The sequence below is a fragment of the Halichoerus grypus genome, chromosome 8, assembly GCF_964656455.1.
Source record: "Halichoerus grypus chromosome 8, mHalGry1.hap1.1, whole genome shotgun sequence".
Taxonomy (NCBI): Eukaryota; Metazoa; Chordata; class Mammalia; order Carnivora; family Phocidae; genus Halichoerus; species Halichoerus grypus.
Window position 1 is genome coordinate 127956919 of NC_135719.1, and position 19634 is coordinate 127976552.

A 19634-nucleotide genomic window follows, 5' to 3' on the forward strand; every position below is an offset into this window, starting at 1 on the left:
CACATAGTAAAAATTTGAAACAGTGCAAAAAGGTGTAACAGTGAATAGGTATGTATACTTCAAGCCTTGACCCTGAGCTCCAATTTCCCCTTCCCTGCCCCCAATCATCCACCCAGAAGCCCTACTTTTATGCTTTACTCTGCTGGCCACAATAGTCTTCGGTCTAGGGCTAAGGTGTCCCCACTTCTGAGGGTTTTACCCCATGTCTCATGGACTATGAGGTCTTTCCATTCTGGCTGGTGGAGCATAAACCATCTCCAGCCCCATGTCAAGTGCGGACACTGTTGAGCTTACTGCTTTGCGTTGGGTCTTCCCAGCCTCTGGTGGCTTCTCCCATGTGTGCTGACGAGTACTCAGGCCACAACTAGAGGGGACCTCTGCGAACCGCTGGAGCTCTCTCTTCTCTGATACTGTTCCCTGCAAGTCTAGCTGCTTCGCCACCCTGAATGCCATCTTGGTCACCTGAACTCAGGGAGACCATCGGGCTCTGCCTCGGGTCCTCCTCCCTGATTGGTGGCCGGAAATGACCTGCTGGCAGTGAGCTGGGACAGTTTAGGACTTGCCTCTTTCCCTCTCCCTCCTCTCAGCCATCAGTTACCCTTCCCACGCTGTCTGCTGCTCAGTGTCTTAAACCATTGTTTGGTTTTAATTTTGTCTGTTTTTTTTTTTTTAAAGCTATTTAAGGAAGGTAGGGTAAATCTGGTTGGATAGAGTCCCTAGTACTCTATCATGGCCAGAAATAGTGCTACTTTCACCAGCTTTTTGTGATAGGCGATGCATAAACAAGCATTTATATCCCTCTTCTTTTTATATACCTTCTTGTACCTTTGCCACACTGTTGTGCACCTTACTTTTGTTACTTATTATCCCTACAGGTCATTTTATATAGAATGACTTCATTCTTTTAAAGGTAGAATCTGCACTCCTAATCCCTACACTATTCTGCCTCAGTGAATGACAGCTGAGTTATTAGTGGCTATAATTGATGCTCGGTAAATAGTTGACGAGTTGAATAAATTATGGTGAAACTGCACCCAGGTGGCTGGACTCATGTTCTGATGATGGGAGGAAACAGGATGCTCCACATTCGGTTTGGGGTCCTTTGTATTACACTCTTCTGTTCTCTCCTCTCACTTCTCGGAAGAGCTTCCTCTCATCTCCTGGTCTATGGTAGGCTGAGACAGTCATATTTAAACCTCAGCTCTTGTCTCCTCTCTCCCATTGCATATGAATTCAATTTACACCACAAAACCACATTCATTTTATAAAAAGAGGTGTACCTGTACCCATTCGGGGAAGCACTGTAAGATGATATGAAGTGTGCCTGGGTAGTGCCTGGCATCTAGAAACTCAGTAAATGCTTTTTGGATGAACTTGGGGTTGACTTGTGTCTTGTGCAATTAAAATCTAGCTGCCTGCACCACCCCACCGAAGAGTCTTGGTTGTCTAACATCTAGTTAGGACCTATTAAGTGATGCTGTCAAAGATGAGTGTATAGAGATGTTCATTGACTCATTATTTATAAAAGTAAAGCTTGGAAATCATTAAATGTTCATAGCAATAGAATGGTTAAGTAGTGAAAGATTAGCATATAGCATTAGTATTGTGTGTGTGGGCCTGCTATAACAAAACTACTATAGACTCAGCAGCTTATAAACAAATGTTTATTTTGCACAGTTCTGGAGGTTGGGAAGTCCAAGGTCAAGGTGCTGGCAGATTCTGTGTCCGGTAAGAGCCCCTTCTTGGTTCAAAGATGGCTGTCTGCTTGCCACATCCTCACATGGTTGGCAAGGCAAGGGAGCTCTCTGGGGGTCTCTTTTATAAGGGCACTAACCCCATTCCTTAGGGTTCCACCCTCATGACCTAATCACCTCCCAAATGCCCACCCCTTAATACCATCACATTTGTGAATGAATAAGGGTGAATGAATAAGGGTGACAAACACTCAGTGTGTAGCAAGTATTAGCTCTTTAAAATGTGTGTCTGTGTGTGTGTTACAGGTTAACCTGGCACCAGATGAAAGTCAACCACTTCATCTGGACTTGGACTGACTTCTTTCCTTTACCACTGTCTTTGGAAGCTAACATTCAGCCTGAGACTCAAGTTCACTATCACTTCTCCTGGTTCTCACAGCAGCCTCACAAAATGGCTTATTTGCCTCATTTCTACAGAATAACTAGTTCCAGGCCATATGTATATGCAGAGGAATTCAGGTTTAAAACATTTTTTTAATTACTTTTTTTAGAGCGTGAGGGGAGGGGCAGAGGGGGAGGGGGAGCAAATCTTAAGTAGGCTCCATGCCCAGGACAAAACCAAAATAGGGTTCTATCTCACAACCCTGAGATCATGACCCAAGCCAAAATCAAGAGTGGGCTGCTTAACTGACTGAGCCACCCAGGTGCCCCAGAACTCAGATTTAAGTTCAGGTCCTCCTGACTCTAAAGCCTGAGCTCCAGCTGCTTGTGGGGTTAAAACATTGTTCCCAAAGTGTGCTCTGTAGAGCTCTACTTCTACCAAATATTACAAGGAAATGTTTGCATTTGTTCTTGAGGTATTTGCATTTCTGTTATGATCTGAAGTGATCCTCAGTGTACACAGTAGTTTCTAGCATCTGACTGTTGTTAAAGTTTTTTTTTAAGTAGATGGTGGCTGGGTTGACACCTTGGAATTATTCCATGGGAGCTGATTCGATACCTAATACAAGTATAAGGTGGCCCTTTCTACAAACTGCTTGAGTCATAGAAATTTGGAATATCAGAGAGAGAAGGGCTTTAGAGAGAATAATTTAGGTCTGCCCCTTCATTTTACAAATGAGGGAACTGAGGCAAAGGGAAAACTACCTTATCCAACCCCTTGGTTTGGCAAAGGGAGGGCTAGAACCTAGGACCTAGGTCTCCTGACTCTGAGTCCAGTGTTCTTTCCTCCTTCTGTGAAGAGGAGAACTATTTTGTAAATTTTCTGGCAACCAATTAGTGCTTTTATATATATTCTCCCTCTGTTGCTATTTGTCTGTTTTAGCTTGTGTTCTTACTCTCTCTGTCACAGGGACTCTTCCTGATTGTGTTTGAGGTCACAGCAAGATGGCAGGTGGATCCCATAGAAAAGGGGACTAGAGAATTGAGCAGAAGGAGCCTTAGGGTGTAGGGTTGCAGCTAGCGTCAACTCTGATAGGGACAACTGCACATCATCACACATTGGATTTATGACTGAAAAACTGTGTGTACAGGTAAAATTTTACAGTTCAGTCATATCAGGGATGCTTCCTATTTAAAGACTACCATGACTACCCTTTGCCTTATCAATTTTATTTCTAAAAATTTATCTTATAAAGATGTGTGCATAGGGATCTTTTTAAAAAAACATTGTATACAATAGCAAAAGGCTATAAACAGCTTAAATATCCACTGATGGGGGATACAGTTATAAAAACCATGATACAGGTGATGGCCAGGGCAGTGAGTCATACCTGATGGTGGGAGGTAGTAACCCCCACTTCTCTTCTACTGGCGGGAGCGTTAGATAGCCTCTCAAGAAAGCACCATGAAAGATACTGATATCAAGAGACTACTGTATACCCATCTTTTGTGCACATTTCAATTATCCTAAGCATCTTCATTCCATCATTCTTCTTGGAGAACTTCTCAATATTGGAAACACACTTGACATGGTTGTGCATCTGTTCTGTTTTTGTAACTGCCATCAATCTAGTATTATATTTAGTAGTGAAACCAAATGCATCCTCTAAAAGAAGTTCATTATCATACAAGGTAACCAGGTTTTTGAAATGCTGTATCTACTTTCTTATGTCGTGTTTCTTCTTTCATGTAATTTTTGTTCTATATGGAGCACCACTCATAGAGTTGGTGTTGGAAACATTTTTATTTGCAATTATTTTGTCTACCTTTACTACTGTACCTTGTTTGTGTTTGTTAGGACCGAACATCAAAGCATGGATAAGAGTTTTCAGTAGAAATGGAGTTACATCCATTTTGGAGAACAGCCTTCAGATCACTACAATTTCTAGCTTTATAGGAACATGGCTTGGAGCCTTTCCTATTCCACTCGATTGGGAAAGACCTTGGCAGGTATGGCCCATCTCCTGTACGCTTGGAGCGACCTTTGGCTATGTGGCTGGACTCATGATTTCATCACTCTGGATATACTGGAATAGAAAGCAACTTACATACAAGAACAATTAATTGGAGCAAAAGCAGAAGATATTTTGTTGTGCAGATTCCATAAAGACTGTGCAGAAATGTACATGTTCTAAGCCAGGAAGTTCCATTTACAGCACTATTTTTTATGTAGTTACAACATGGTGTGATTGTAGCTTTTTAAACTATGAAACCCCTGAGAGATTGTACCTTCTAGTTGAAATAAAGTATTTATAATAGAAAACAAACAAACCAACCATGATACACCATGCAGTGGAGTACCGTAGAGCCATGAGACACAAGAGGGCAAATTATATGGGCTGACATCATGTAACCTATAAGATATATCGAGTGAAAAAATAAGGTGTATACCTGTCTTGGTTTGGGGTCCCTTGAAAGCAGAGCCTCAGACAAAGACTTGAGTGCAGGTAGTTTATTTGGGAAGTAATCCCAGAAAAAAATGAGAGCATGAAGACAGTGAGACAGAAAATGAAAAGAAAAAAAAAAAAGGTGTATTATTGAGTTACTGCTACAGGTAAGGGAAGCCCAAGTCCAGACCTTTGAAAAACAGACAGGAATACCAACTCCCAGAATTGTCTGTCTTTCAGCAAGAAGGAAGGTTGGGGCATTTATTGACCAAACCCATCCTGTATTCGTTGGGATTGTTCCAGGAACTTAACTCCTTCTGCTTCTGGCTGCAGCTGCCTGTAGACTGAATAGGCTCCTGTGGCTTTGGAGAAAGTGTTAGTGTTCACGATGGGACTCTGTCAGTGTGCAAGGGAGGGACCCACCATGGGAGCTGCAGCAAAAATCAGAGGTGGTCTAAGGGAATATCAGGCACCAAAAAGCAGCTACTATAATAGAAAAGATGTCTACATATGTAAATAAAGTATATGTGTGTATTTGTGTGATATACCTATAGACATATCCATATACAAATACCAATGTAGAGGTGTATACACACAGACAATTTTTGAGTAATCCATAAAATCACTGGGAATAGTGGTAAGGAGATAGGGTATTTGGAGGTCTGGACATATGGTGAAAGAGGACTAATTTTTCAATGTCTAGTTGAAATTTTTTAACCATATGAATATATTTCTTTTACAATGTTTTAATTACTTTCATTGAAGTATAAATTAGATAGTAATAAAATACACCTATTTTAAGTGTACAGTTTAATAAATTTCATTGAACGTATGCAGCCACACAACCACCTCCACAATCAAGACATAGAACATGTCCATCGAGCTCCCCACTAGCCTTTTATGGTCAATCTCCTCCTCTCGATCTTTCTCATGTCAGTATTTTGTTCCTTTTTAAAACTGAGTCATATTCTGTTGTAGGGATAGAACACAATTTATTTACATTCACTTTTTGACGGACTTGCAGATTGTGTCTAGTTTTGAGTTATTATGAATAAAAGTTATCATGAAAAAGTTATGAACCCTTGCAAGAAGTGTTTGTGCAGACCTAGGTTCTCATTCTTCTTGTGTAAATACTTAGGGGATTGCTGGGTCATATAGTATATGAATATTTAACTTTATAAGAAATCGCTGAATTTTTCCAAGGTGCTGTATTATTTTGCATTTCTACCAACAAAATATGAGATTTCCAGTTGTTTCACATCCTTGCCAACACTTGGTATGGTTTCTCCTTTTAATTTTAGTTATTGTAGTGGGTGCTAGGAGTATCTGGAGGTTTTAATTTGTATTTTCCTGATGACAATGATGTTGAGCATTTCATTTGTGTATCTGCCATTTATAGTTTTTCTTTTGTGAAGTGTCCGTTCAAACTTTTGGCTTTTTGTTTTGTTTTGTTTTGTTTGCTTTCCGTTTTAGGTAGGCTTCATACCCAGTGTGGAGTCCATTGTGTGTCTTGATCTCATGACCCTGAGATCAAGACCTGAGCTGAAATCAAGAGTTGGATGCTTAATTGACTGAGCCAACCAAGTGCCCCTTTTTTGCCTATTTTTGAGTTAATATTTTACTATTGAGCTATAAGAGTTTTAAATATATTCCAAATAGAAGTCTTTTGACAGATATATGTATTACATATATATATATTTTCTGTTTATGGCTTGCATTGTATTTTTTTGTTTGTTTGCTTTTAATGCTGTCTTTCGAAGAATAGGATGTTTTAATTTTGACATAGTCCAATTTATCAATTTTTTCCCCTTTCAGAATAAGTGCTTTTTGTGTATTGTCTAAGAATTATTTGCCTATACTAAGGTCATAACATTTTCCTCCTATGTTTTCTTCTAAAAGTTTATAGTTTAGCATTTATATTTTGGCTAGTGACCAATATTAAGGTAATTTTTGTTTATAGTGTAAGGCAAATGTTCAAGGTTATTTTCTTCCTGGGATATCCAATTGTCCTAGCAACATTTGTTAAAAATTTTTTCGCATTGGATTTATTTGGCATTTTTGTCGAAAATTAATTGACCATATAGGAGTGGGCCTATTTCTGGACTCTTTGTTCTGTTCCATTGATCTATATGTCTATCCTATGTTAATAGCACACTGTCTTTATTATTGTAGCTTTATGGTAAATCTTAAAATAGTGTAGTTCTTACACTATTTTAGGATGTAGTGTAGGAGGTAGTCTAAGTCCTCCAACTTTGTTCTTCTTTTCAAAGTTGTTTTGGCTATTTTAAGTCCTTAACATTTACATACAAATTTCACTATCAGTTTGTCAATTTTTATTAAGAAAAAAACCCAGTGACATTGTGGTGGAGATTACATTGAATCCCAATACATTGGGCAGTATCGACATCTTAATAATATTGAATCTTTCAATCCATAAACATTGTACATTTCTTTACTTATTTAGGTCTTCTTTAGATTTTTCAGTAATTATTTTGTCATTTCAGTGTGGAGGTTTAGCACATATTTTGTTAAATTTATCCACAAGTGTTTTATGTCTTTTGATGCTATTGTAAGTGGTATTTGTGGTAGCCAGCCTCCAGATTGGCCTGAAATGCTCCTTCCCTCCTAGTATTCATGCCCGTGTATAGTATCTTTCCCCCCCCCACACACACACATTGTACCAGGGGTTGATCTGTGTGACCAATTGAATATGGCGGAAGTGATGGAATGCCACTTCTGAGACTGGGTAATCAAAGGCATTATAGCTCCTTCTTTGCTCTCTTGTATTGTTTGATCTGGAAGACATGGGAGCAGGTCTACTGGAAGGTCCAGTGTGGTGAAGAAATGAGACCTTCATAAAGGAGAAACTGAGGCCTCTACCGGCAAGATGTGAATGAGTGATCTTGGAAATAGATCCTCCAGCCCCAGTCAAAGCTTCAGATGAGTACAGGCCTAGTTGACACCTTGATGGCAACCTCCTGAGAGATGCCGAGCCATGCTACCCCCTGAAACTGCTCCTAGATTCCCGACTCTCAGAAACTATGTGAGATAATAAATGTTTGTTGTTTCAAGCTGCTAATTTGGTAATTTGTTATGTAGCAGTTGAGAACTAATATAGTATTGTTTCTTTTAAATTAATGGTATCTATTTTATTTCAATTTCTAATTCTTTGTTTCTAGAATATAAAAATTCTTTTTTTTCTAATATAGGCCTCGTATCCTGTGTCCTTGCTAAAATCAGCTCTTTTGCAGATATTTTAGGATTTTCTGCATAGGCAGTCATGTCATCTGTGACAAAGACAGTTTTACTTCTTTTCAAATCTGCATGTCTTTTATTTATTCGACTGCCTTATTAAACTGGCTAGGATTTTTAGTATAATGTTGAATAAGGTGGTGAGAGCAGATATTCTTGCCTTGTTTTTGATCTTAAGGGGAAAACAGTTCAGTTATTTCCCGCAGTTCCTGTCATCAATACTAGATTTATAGTTTTATTATAGTTAACAAATACTTGTGATGGTGAAATCTACACTCATACACAGAACTACTATATTTAAATTGATATAGAACAATATTTACATTTTAAAGTTACACTTTTGAAATTAGATGATGACGTGCAGCTTAAGTTTTACAACATGGAAAAGAGCACATGAGACAAAAATAGAGGTAGCAGTAAAAATATAACTATCTGTTCTTGAGACAGCATGTGGAGACTTTTTGTCAGAAAGCTACGTCTTCTCAATCCGATTGTCCAAATCATTAAAATATGGATGATTCAGTGTCATTTTGCCAGAAACTTGTTTGGTGGGATTAACCTGCCAATGTGCTGACATTTTTGAAAGCAAATCCAAGCCATTTTCAACCAAGGTTTTGATATAAGATGCTAGGCTTCCTGGTTTCCACTTGGGAAATATGTTCTTAACAGTCTTATAAAGATTCCACTTCTGGCCACACTTCATTACTGGGGGTGCCCAAAGCTCTGAAAATCCTAAAGAGTTGATCAATTTCTGAATCCCCATGGAAGAGTGACTTACTTATTAGTTGCTAATTCTGCAAATATAGTATCTGTACTCCAAATGTCAACAGGAGTTGTGGGCTGACCCCAGCAATACCTCTGGAGATCTATGCCAAAGTGTTATTAGTTCATGGATATATACTCTACTAGGTATTCCAAAAACTCTGGCAAGGTTCAAACCAGCCAATTTAGTTGTTCCTTTGTTGTCAGTAGATTTTGAGGTTTTAAGTCTCTGTGAAGAGTTCTTCCAGAGTGACAAAACAACATCCCTTATATGATTTGGCCCAAATAAGTCTTAACATGTGAAGAATCCATGAACTGACTAGGATGGATAGAATCCAAGTATTTCTTAAGATCCAAGGAATTTGGAGATGTGATATAAGCTGGAATCCTGTATAAGGCACATCTTGAAGACTGACTATATTTAATTTATTTTTTTTAATTTTATTTTATTATGTTATGTTAGTCACCATACATTGTATCATTAGTTTTTGATGTAGTGTTCCATGATTCATTGTTTGCATATATATTTAGATGACAAAATTCTTTGAATAGAGAAATTTCCTGAACTGTGGTACTAAGAACCTCTTCCTCTTTACTTTCTAGTCTGATTTTCTTCATGGCTACCACTTGACCTATAGTTTTGTGTCTACCCTCGTCCATAACTCCATAGGTACTTTCTCCAATTTTCTCAATTTTGGTATAACATTCCATAGTTACCCAATAGTTATGGTGAATCCTGGCTTATTATTCTGTGATGGTGGGGTTGGGGAGGTTGGGGTCATAGTGGAAGCGGTTGTGGCAGTTACCTTGTCTATGTCATTCTTTCTTAAATTTCTGAGAGCCCTGAGAATTTTTATTATGAATCATTTTCTAATAATCTTTCTGAGTCTATTGAGATAATCATTTGTTTTTTTTTTCTTTTTCATTTTGTTAATATGGTGAATTTCATTGATTGATATTTGTTTCTTTTTTAAATATTTTAAAGATTTATTTATTTGAGAGAGTGAGTGTGGGAGTGGCAGGGAGGGGCAGAGGGAGAGGGACAAGCAGACTCCATACTGAGCGTGGAGCCTGATGCAGGGCCTGATCCCATGACCTTGAGATCATGACCTGAACCATAATCAAGAGTTGGATGCTCAATCGACTGAGCTATCCAGGTGCCCCCAATGATTGATATTTGAATCTTGTGTTCCTGAGGTAAACCCCACTTGGTCATCATACCTGAATTGTTCTTAAAAATATTTGATGAATACTTTCCACTTTTTTATTATTTGAGGCACATCTGTATTTTGTGCATCTTCAAGAGACCAGGAGACTCTACTCCCCATTGGCTGCTGAATTACAGTGATCCATTTGTGCCTGAACATGGGTGAACAAGTGTGTTTTGTAACCCTCTCAGATCCTTGGGGTAAGTGTCCAGACCAAGACATGTGGGAATCTTGGTGGACTGTTGATAATATCCTGCCCCCTTGAGTCAATTTATTTGTTCAAATCAAGTATTTTTCAACTTTAATTTGGAGCTGCTGAAAACTGGGATAGTAAGGGGAGGAATGGAGAGGGAGGATTGCTGGTAGAAACCTTAATGTAGGGAGAATATTTAGATCCTGGCTACCCTAAAATGACAAATATTCAGAATCCAAAGCATGGCTCCTAGGGGTCTTAGTCACATCTCCAGGATTGTTTTATGGTATTCCTTTTACTTTTTCTGAGAAGAGTTTTGAAATGATGTTTTTCCTCCATTGCCTTAAGTTTCTAGTGGTGTACTAGCAACCTGGTGATAGATGAGCATACCTTTCCTTACATGTTGGTGCACCAGGCAGCTGTCCAGTGGACCCACTTCTTCATCTGACTCTGGACTATTTTCTTTTAGTGCTTTGAGTTCATTAAGCGTTTGATCAGTATTTGGTGAAAACTCAGTGTCCCCTTCTTTGGGACTCCAAGGAGATGGATATGAGATTCTATGAAAATTTATTTTCACTTGAGAACATTAAGACAAAGCATTAAAAAAAACCTCTCTTGGTCTGCCTTGGAAGCTAGGGTCAGTATCCATATGCTCTGAACAGGGGGACGGAGACATGAGACTGGGAAAAGGATAATTCTAGTAGATGAGATGATAGGAGAGAGCCTATGTGGCTCCACCAAGTCCCGAACAGCTGCCAACTTCTCAAGGAAATATGTGGAGAAGGGCTAGAATCTCTTGGCTTTCTCCCACATTCAGTCAGCTATGGAACTTGGGGTCTGTGAAAATAGCTGGTGAGCAGCTTAGAGCAATGCAGTCCCTCCTTCTCTGTCCTCTATCCCAGTTTGCATTTTCCCTCATCTCTCCTCCTCTAATCTAGACTGGGACAGTCAGATGACAAAAAAGTTCTACTTTAACATAAGTGCAGGTAGGTATTTATAGTAGGGAAATGGACTGAATGAGCCAGCTGCTAAAAATAGAAGGTCTGACTTAATCCATTCAGGAAGATTGTGGCCCAATGCATTTAGGGATAAAATAAATCAGTTCAGATCTAATGCTCAGAAAAAGTAGCCCAGATTGGGATAGTTGGCTTTTCATGAGAAATGATATAGATTTTTCCAAACTGGCGGCAATGGTGGGGATGAGCTTTGCAGGCAAAAGACTTGACTGTTAGCCTGGACATGAGAAGATCTTCAAAAGTCTGTTCTAATTTTCCTCTAGGAAAATTGGTCTAAGCCCTCTAAGTTTTGCACTTCATGAATTTCAGTCAAGCTTACTGAGCCCATAGGGGAGGTTTAGAGCTCTGACTTATGTTTGGGTAATACTAATTCTCTGTCAATTTTATGGTTGATACTTATTCAATTTTCCCACATGTGTAGGTTCTTTGAATGAATAAACAAATGCACAGCATTTATTGAGCACTTACTGAGTGCCAAGCACCATCCTACACCCTTTTCATGCTATTTTGTTTAGGTCTCACAACAACCCTAGCATATGCTCTCCATTTTGCTGATCTACAAAGTGAGGCTTAGCTAGGATTTTCCAAAGCCATGTTGTTTGTGGATAGAAGGTTGAGATTTGAACTCATTTGGAGATAGATACTGAGTCTTGCAGTATTTATGCAGTCCTCTTGGCATTTTATTCTGGGCTGTGCATGTATAGGCCCTCAGCTGTTGCTTGTTTATGATGAAGGCTTTCTTGGCTACATCTCTCTTTTATCTCTTCCTACCTTGAGTTCAGTAGCCTACTTGTACTATTCAACTTCACATCTACTTTATGTTATCTTCTGTCATCTATTGTATCAGTTAGGAATGTAAGTTGCAAAAAACAAAAAAACCCAAAAAACCCCACCTCAACCAACATGATGGTTTTAAAAAAATGACTGCAAATTCTTTGATACTCCTCCCATTGAGAGTTCGGGTCTGTGTCTCCTCTTCTTGAATCTGGTGACTGTTTTGACCAACTGAGCACTGCAGAAGTGACACTGCATGACTGCTGCAGGAGGCTAGGTCATAAAAAGCCATGCAACTTCCACTTAGTTCTCTTGGAATGCTTGCTCTCCATGCTGTGAAAAGCCAAAGCCATATGGAGAGGCCACATGTGTGGACACACTGGTCATCAGTCCCATCTGAGTCCAGTCTTTGGTTAGCCCAGCCCAGATACCAGACACCTGAGTGAAGAAGCCACTCGGAAGTGGATTCTCCAGGTCTAGCTCTTCTGGTTCCTAGGTGTTTGTGTCGTCCAGGTGTTTGTTTCCTCAGTAGAGGCCCCAGGCATCATGGAGTGGAGACAAACCATTCCAGCAGGACACTGTCTGAAGACCCATGGAATCTGAGGAATGTAAGGAATACTGTTACATTTTAATTATTTGAGCTACTCTTAAATCACACATTAAAATCATATAGTGGTCTATCATTCATAATTATTATTTTAAAACTTTTTATTTATCCATTTATTTTAATTTTAATTCCAGTGTAGTTAACATATAGTGTTATATTAGTTTTAGGTATGTAATATAGTGATTCAACAATTCTATACATTTACTCAGTGTGCATCATGATGAGTATACTCTTAATCCCATTCACCTATTTTCCCATCCCCCCACCCACCTCCCCTCTGGCAACCATCTGTTTGTTCTCTAGAGTTAAACATTAAAAATTATTTTTAATCTATCAGCTGACAGCTCAGTTAGGTCTTCCTTGGATTAGGTGGAAACCATAATCCACTGACATTTTTCTGTCACCAAGTTTTGGAGTAGCTTGTTACATAGAGTAGTAGAATATACAAATTGGTTCAACTAGATGGTGAGCTTTGGAAATAGAGGCAATGCTGGTTACTTCTCTGGAAAGCTTCTCAGCATTCAATTCAGCACTGAGAACATCATTTCTGTGTAATATGTTTACTTATTGAAGAAAGAGGAGAAGAAGGAGGAGGTTTGCCAGAGCAGAGGTCTTCAGATTTTTTTCCCTTGCACATCCCTTGTAGGATTTGGAGAGACAATGTACCCCCTTGCACATTTTTAATTTGATATCTACAGTTTCCCATTATAACTTTACATAGTTGCAAAGATTGTGATTTGGGGCATATTGTAAATACTGACATTTAAAAATAAACCTTTATTTGCTCTTTTTCAAGTTCCCAATGAAGTCTAAATATCATAGTGATTTGATACTACTCTGTTCCGTTTATAAATACCCAAACAAGCTTTTCTTCAGTAGTCAGGCATTTTTACATCATTTCTATTCTCCTTGACTTATATTTTCATTCCACTTTCCCCACAGAATTTTATCCTAATGTAATACATTTTTATGCTTGGAAGTTTTTTATTGATTTCAGTATCATACTTCTTTGCAACAAAAACATACATATGAATTGAAATAGCATTTTAAAACATTTCATGTGACTAAAAGGCTTTAAGTATTGAAACGTTTCTTCCAGATTGAATTATCATTATAATTATTATTACTATACAGTTGAGAAACAACATAAATATACATTTTTATATACAATTATTAAACACAAAAAGTGAAATATATTAGAAATGCATCTGTATGAAATGGATGGGATTTTACAAATTGTTTCATCTACCAGTAGATGACTATTACTTATTGCTAGAATGAGACAATTATAAATACAATCCTATTTTTTATTAAGACAAATGCTGGAAAGGTTCACATAAGTAGATGGAAAATGTTGTTCATATAAATAGATGGAAATATAAGGAACATTGTTGCATTTGAATTGAGTACTTCCAACTCATATATTAAAATCACATAGTGATCTATTTTTTGATGATCTATCAGCTGACAGCTCAGTTAGGTCCTCCTTGGATTATATGGAAAACACCTGACTTGGGAAAGGACATGTAACCAGTCATTTGAGTTGCTCACTTGCAAATGAATTTGTTACCCGCTCATTACAGACATTGACATCAGTGTGTCTATTTACTCCCTCTGTTTGGAGCCCTGGAAGTTTATAGTCCAGGATGCATCATATTAAGGTTTGGGATGAGTGATAACTGTGCCTTTCTTTTGGTAAGTGGGAGGAAGGCTTCCCTGAAAGAGAAGGTGGGGAAAGAGAACTCTCTTGATGCCCCCAATACAGGCAGATCAATATAAAGTGTTTAGCTAATGCCTAGAACATGGTAAATCTTAACTAGTTATTATTTATTGAGCGCTTAGTCTGAAATTTATCATCCAGTGGAAGAGATAACACCTGAACAAGATCATTCCCATATAATGCTGTGAGGGGCTAGAGGAATTCAGGATAAAGGTACTTAACTCAGGCAGAAAGCTTTGGAGAGAAGACAGTGTCTGGAGATGAGTCTGAAAGAATTGAACCAATGGCTGAAGAATGGAGGAAGGACATTCCATCCAGACAGAGAGAACAACTTGGCAAAGACCCAGAGGACCTTACATATCTCCTTCTGCATCTCAACCCTGCTGGAAAACAGGGTTGAGAAATTGATCCTCATAAATCTATCCATGCTCCCAAACCAAGTCCGTTTGGACTCCTGAGAGTATGTGTACCCCAGTTTGAAGACCGCTGTTCCAAAGGCTGCTAGAACCATAGCAATGTTGATACTTTGGCAGGGGGGGATAGATTTCCTAGAGTTTCTTCCAGGGTATTGGCTCTCAGTGGGCTACTCTGTGCTAAGTGCTTTATAGGGAACATGTCACTGAGTCCTGAGATCAACCTGCAGATGAGGATGCAGGGGTTGAAGGAAATAGCAGCCATCAAATACCAAAGCTGGGGTTCAAGCCCCAGACTATGGGTTTCTAGAACCTGAACTCTTTAGTCGCTGTGTTAAATGGGGTAGCACAGTGGACATTGTGAGCACAGCTCTTCACATGAGCTGCTGCCTAGACTGCTGTTGCTTTTAGTTTTGTCTCCTCCTTGGCAAGTTTCTCCAAAGCAGTGATTCTCAAGCACACATGGCTGGGCTGTACCTCCAGAATTTCTGATTTGGTAGATCCAGGTGAGGCTGAGCGCATGGCTTTCTAACAGGGTCCAGGTCTGGGAAGCACACTTTGAGAAACACATTTCTAAAGCATGTCCATCCTCATGGGAGAGATTCCATTTCTAATGCATTTGGGGACTGATGTTTTTTCCCTTTAAATTTCTTTTAGGGCTGAGGTTTTTACCTGCCTAGAAGTGACGATGTATAGCTGTGTACATTACATGGATATTCCAACACCAGAAACAACTTTGGAAAAACGTGTGCTGCAGAAATTTTTGCTGGAGACTTTTTGAGTGATCTTACCCTGGGTGTGCTGCAGAAGGAGATATGTAAGGTCCTCTGGGTCTTTGCCAAGTTGTTCTCTCTGTCTGGATGGAATGTCCTTCCCCCATTCTTCAGCCATTGGTTCAATTCTTTCAGACTCATCTCCAGACACTGTCTTCTCTCCAAAGCTTTCTGCCTGAGTTAAGTACCTTTATCCTGAATTCCTCTAGCCCCTCACAGCATTATATGGGAATGATCTTGTTCAGGTGTTATCTCTTCCACTGGATGATAAATTTCAGACTAAGCGCTCAATAAATAATAACTAGTTAACATTTACCATGTGCTAGGCATTCGCTAAACACTTTATATATAATATTTCATTAAATCCTTGCAACAACCTTATGAGGTAGATACTGTTATCATCCTTATTTCACGGTTGAGGACACTGAGGCACAGAAAGGTAACTTAGCCAAGGGCACATAGTTTTTCAGGGGCATTTCCTTGTTGAAGTCCCTGTGGTCCAGGACTGACCTGTAGGCTTGCAGCCCCAAAAATATTGATCTATGAGCCCATGAGCTCACTTACATCAAGAGAATGCCAAGCCCTCGATTTGTGTGGTGACAAATGCCAAGTGGAATTGATGCTCCATACAGTGCATTCTCTCTCTTATAGCAGGTTTCTCAAGGAGCCAAATGTATAAGCCTCCATTTGACTAGCCAGCACAAGTTCAGACCAGGGGTGTTAGTAATATGGGCCCAATTTGTAGTGGCCTCGGGTAGAGACAACCCATTGCAGCAACAAGGATGTTGCTGTGAGCACTGGGTGCATCCTTGGGCAGTATTCCTTCATTGATAAAAGCAGGTTCAAATTCCAGCTCTGCCACTTGCTAGCTATGTGACCTTGGGCCAGTTACTCATCTGAATAAGATGTTGATAATAATGGAACCTATCTCAGAGGCTTGTTGTGAGGGCTAACTTCATTAGCATCTGTAAGGAACTTAGAAGTGTGCAAATATGTAACAAGAACTGTGGAATTGTTTAGTCTCAGTGCCCAGTGTAACTCTGGCATATAGTAGGTGCTCAAGGCATATTTTTGAATTAGTGATAAATGTATGAATGATTAATTTGGCTAGAACTTTGTTAGATTCTACCAATGTTTACTTGACAGCAGTGATTTTCAAAAAAATTTGACAGTGACCGACAGTAAAGACATACGTTGTAAACTGAAACTACTACACATGTGTATACACATACACACTTCGTGGAAATAATACGTATCTTTATTACGTGTGATGCATTCTTATATTTTCTATTCTATTTAACTTAAAAAAAGTACTGGTAAGCCCCTGGTACATTTTACCACCTACTAAGGGGAAAGGGCTGGCAATTTGATAAAACAACTGCCTTAAGAGACTTTCTTCTTTAATGGACACACTCCATCTATGGATATGTTACACTAGGCAGGTTTTGCATATCTTTGCCCTGACTGTAAAAGACAGACTCATTTTCTCATCTTCAAGTTCTTGGGTGGCTATATTCTGGTCAATAGAGACAGTTTCTCCTGTTCTGTGGCTGGATGCATCTTTCATCTCTCGGCTGGGACCGGCCTTGAGGATTGTGCTTCTTTCCAGGGCCAGTGGGGACAACCCTTCATGAGGCTACAACTTTCTCAGGGCTGGGAGGGCTGGAGATGTGGCCTAAAAGGAACAGCCATCAAAGGCCTCTTGCCATTTGCACAAAGTCTGGACTTGGCTAAGGAAACGCTGTCTTTCCTTTAAGGTCTATTGGTCTCGGTTTGAACCCTTTCACCTAAGGTTGACCTGTGCCTGCTGTGGGGAGGGTCTTGGTCTTCCCCTGCCCCTGGGCCCATCAGATGTAAGTCACCACCACTCCTCCTCCTGACATGGGCTATGGGCTCTTGGGTCTTCCCCAATTCTACACTGGAGAAGCCTATTGCTGGCATTTAGCCCATATTCGTGAGTTTTTGGTGGCTGCAAGGGGTGAGCAGAACAATGTGTTTTGCTGCTGGAGAACTGTGATGGGGTGGGCTGGGCTGTGGTGTGGTTGAAGGAGAGGGTAGGTGGAGCATGTCCTGAAGTGGGTTTAGAACTATAGAGACTCTAGACAGAGGTGCTCTTTGAAACAGACTGTCCTGAGCTTCAGTTGCTGCTCTGGATTGTGCTTCCCTTTCTGGGGTCACTCTCAGTTTTGTCAAGTGAATGGAAAGGACTGAATCCTTGGGAAATTTTCGTAGCTACCAATAAGCTAGGTCCTTTTCAAGGCTTGTGTATAAATCCCTCATGTGATACTAATTCAAGTCCAAGGAGAGGAAAGGACAAGGTTATAGGGCCAGGGGAACTTAATATGTCAGTGATAATACTAATAACTCCTACTACTATTTATTGAGGGTTTCTGAGCTTTGACGCCTATGGATTCTGCCCCCTGATTCTAACTGGAGGCTGTGTATCTGCCCTATAGTTTGAGTCCACTATTCATCTCTGTTGTTCAAGCATTTTAAACTCTATTCCATTGTTTTTGGAAATGCTAGAGATAGCCTTCCTAAACCATGGCCATGTAGGGCTCCTATTATTTCTGGCTTTAGAAGGTGAATTCCTCCATCTGTCTTCCCACATTCTTTTTGTCCTTCTGTTCTCCATCATTTTCCTAAAATGTTAGTGTTAGTCTATTCCCCCCAAAGACTTGGTAATGCAGACTCTTTCAATTTGCTGATTTTGCATATGTTCACACTTTCCAAGTATTCCCTAGCCTATTTGTTGTCGACAGTTATTTTTGCAAAATCTTCATTATTTCCAAATTGTTTAAATGTGTTTCTTGCCCTCCCCCTCTTCCCTTTCTGTACTTTCTCTATTCAAGCAGTGGGTCCTAGATTTTTGGATTTCATGGAGCAAAAGTTACAAAAAAAAAAAAAAAAGGCAGGGTAATTTACATAGGGTTGCTATCTTTTTATTTTTCCAAATAAAGACAACCACTCTTTACTTTACCATCACTTCATAAAAGAAGTTTCCCAGTGGAAATGCAGTAGATATCAAATGCCTTTGTGGAGACATGATCTCACAGAAGCTGTTTCCTCACTGATTCCAGTTCACTGTAATCTTTTGGGCACCTGTCGTGTGCTCAGTACTGTGGTGGGCACAAAAGAAGGATTAGACTTTTGCCTTTATCCTCAGGGATCCCACAGAGGAGACAAGACAAGCAGCTGTGTGGGACTATAACTTTTGGGTCTATCTGCCCCATGAGACTGAACTTCTTAAAGGTAGAGATCATATTCTGTGTCTCTGTGTCCCACTGCACCAGTGTGCTGTCTGACACGTCATACATGCTCTATCAATGTTTGCTCACTCAAAATGAATTACAGGACAGTGCAAGATCAAATATACATGGATGTTCAACGGTAGTCAGTCATGGACCACTACTAACGGTGCTCTACCATGAATTGTAGGATAGAGCAGGAAGGCAAGGGTTCACAGCTGACTCAAGTTGACAGGAAGACTTCATGATTTGGGATGGGCCCTCAGAAATGAGCAGAAGTCACATGACCTGGTGGTAAAGCAGGGGGAAAGCAGCTTGAGGCCTGGGTGATAATATTCAAGGGAGGTTATATCTTCGTTTTGCAGGCTAATTGCTTATTTGGAGTTTATTTGGTAACATGGGGGTGATGATAGACCTCAAAGAACCATTTAGGGCAGTGGTTCAAAACTGGAGATGATGCCCGCCCCCCATCCTTCAACCTCCACCCCAGGGGATATTTGGCAATATTTGGAGACATTTTTGGTGCTACTAGCACATAATTCTGGCATATGGTAGAGGCTAGGGATGTTGTTCAACACCTTACAATGTACAGGACAGTCCTCTTGTCCCACAAAACACTTGGCTGGCCCAAAATGTCCACAGTGCTATAGTTTAGGACCCCTGATGGGGGGTGATTGAGAAGGAAAAGGAAATACATACGGTGCTGTCAGTAGGTATTTCTGATCACGAGCAGTGCCAGGGAGCACGGGCAGTGCTGTGACAGGGTAACGCTCACAACTTCCCTTTCCTGGCCACTTCCTATCCCACTTCTCTCCCTGACTTGTGTTGCCAGAGGTCCTTCTCCTCTCTCCTCGTGCCCTCCCCCTCTTTGGCCTGATACCTCCAGAACTTCTATTGGCCTCCTGCAAGTCAAGACCTCAGAGCTACCCAGGAAACTCTGGAAGGTTGTTTGCACAAGAATAGAATTTGGAGCTGAATCCAAGTGGTCTTGGCCCAAGATGGGTCTTTACCTTCATGTCATCTAGGCTAAAAGTCCTTCTGTTAAGCCTCATGGTTATGTATATATTCAGAGGACATTTTGACTTTCTCACATTTCTAACCTGCTAAGTCCAAGTTAGGCTTTTTTTTTTCCTCCCAGGGGTGGCA

General features: G+C 40.0%; 2 pseudogenes; one reads left to right on the top strand and one right to left on the bottom strand.

Moving 5' to 3' along the window:
* Positions 1 to 2899: 2899 nt before the first annotated feature.
* Positions 2900 to 5527, top strand: LOC118530701 (GPI ethanolamine phosphate transferase, stabilizing subunit pseudogene; annotated as a pseudogene).
* Positions 5528 to 8246: 2719 nt separating this feature from the next.
* LOC118530745 (cyclin-dependent kinase 1-like) lies at positions 8247 to 9247 on the bottom strand (annotated as a pseudogene).
* Positions 9248 to 19634: the final 10387 nt, after the last annotated feature.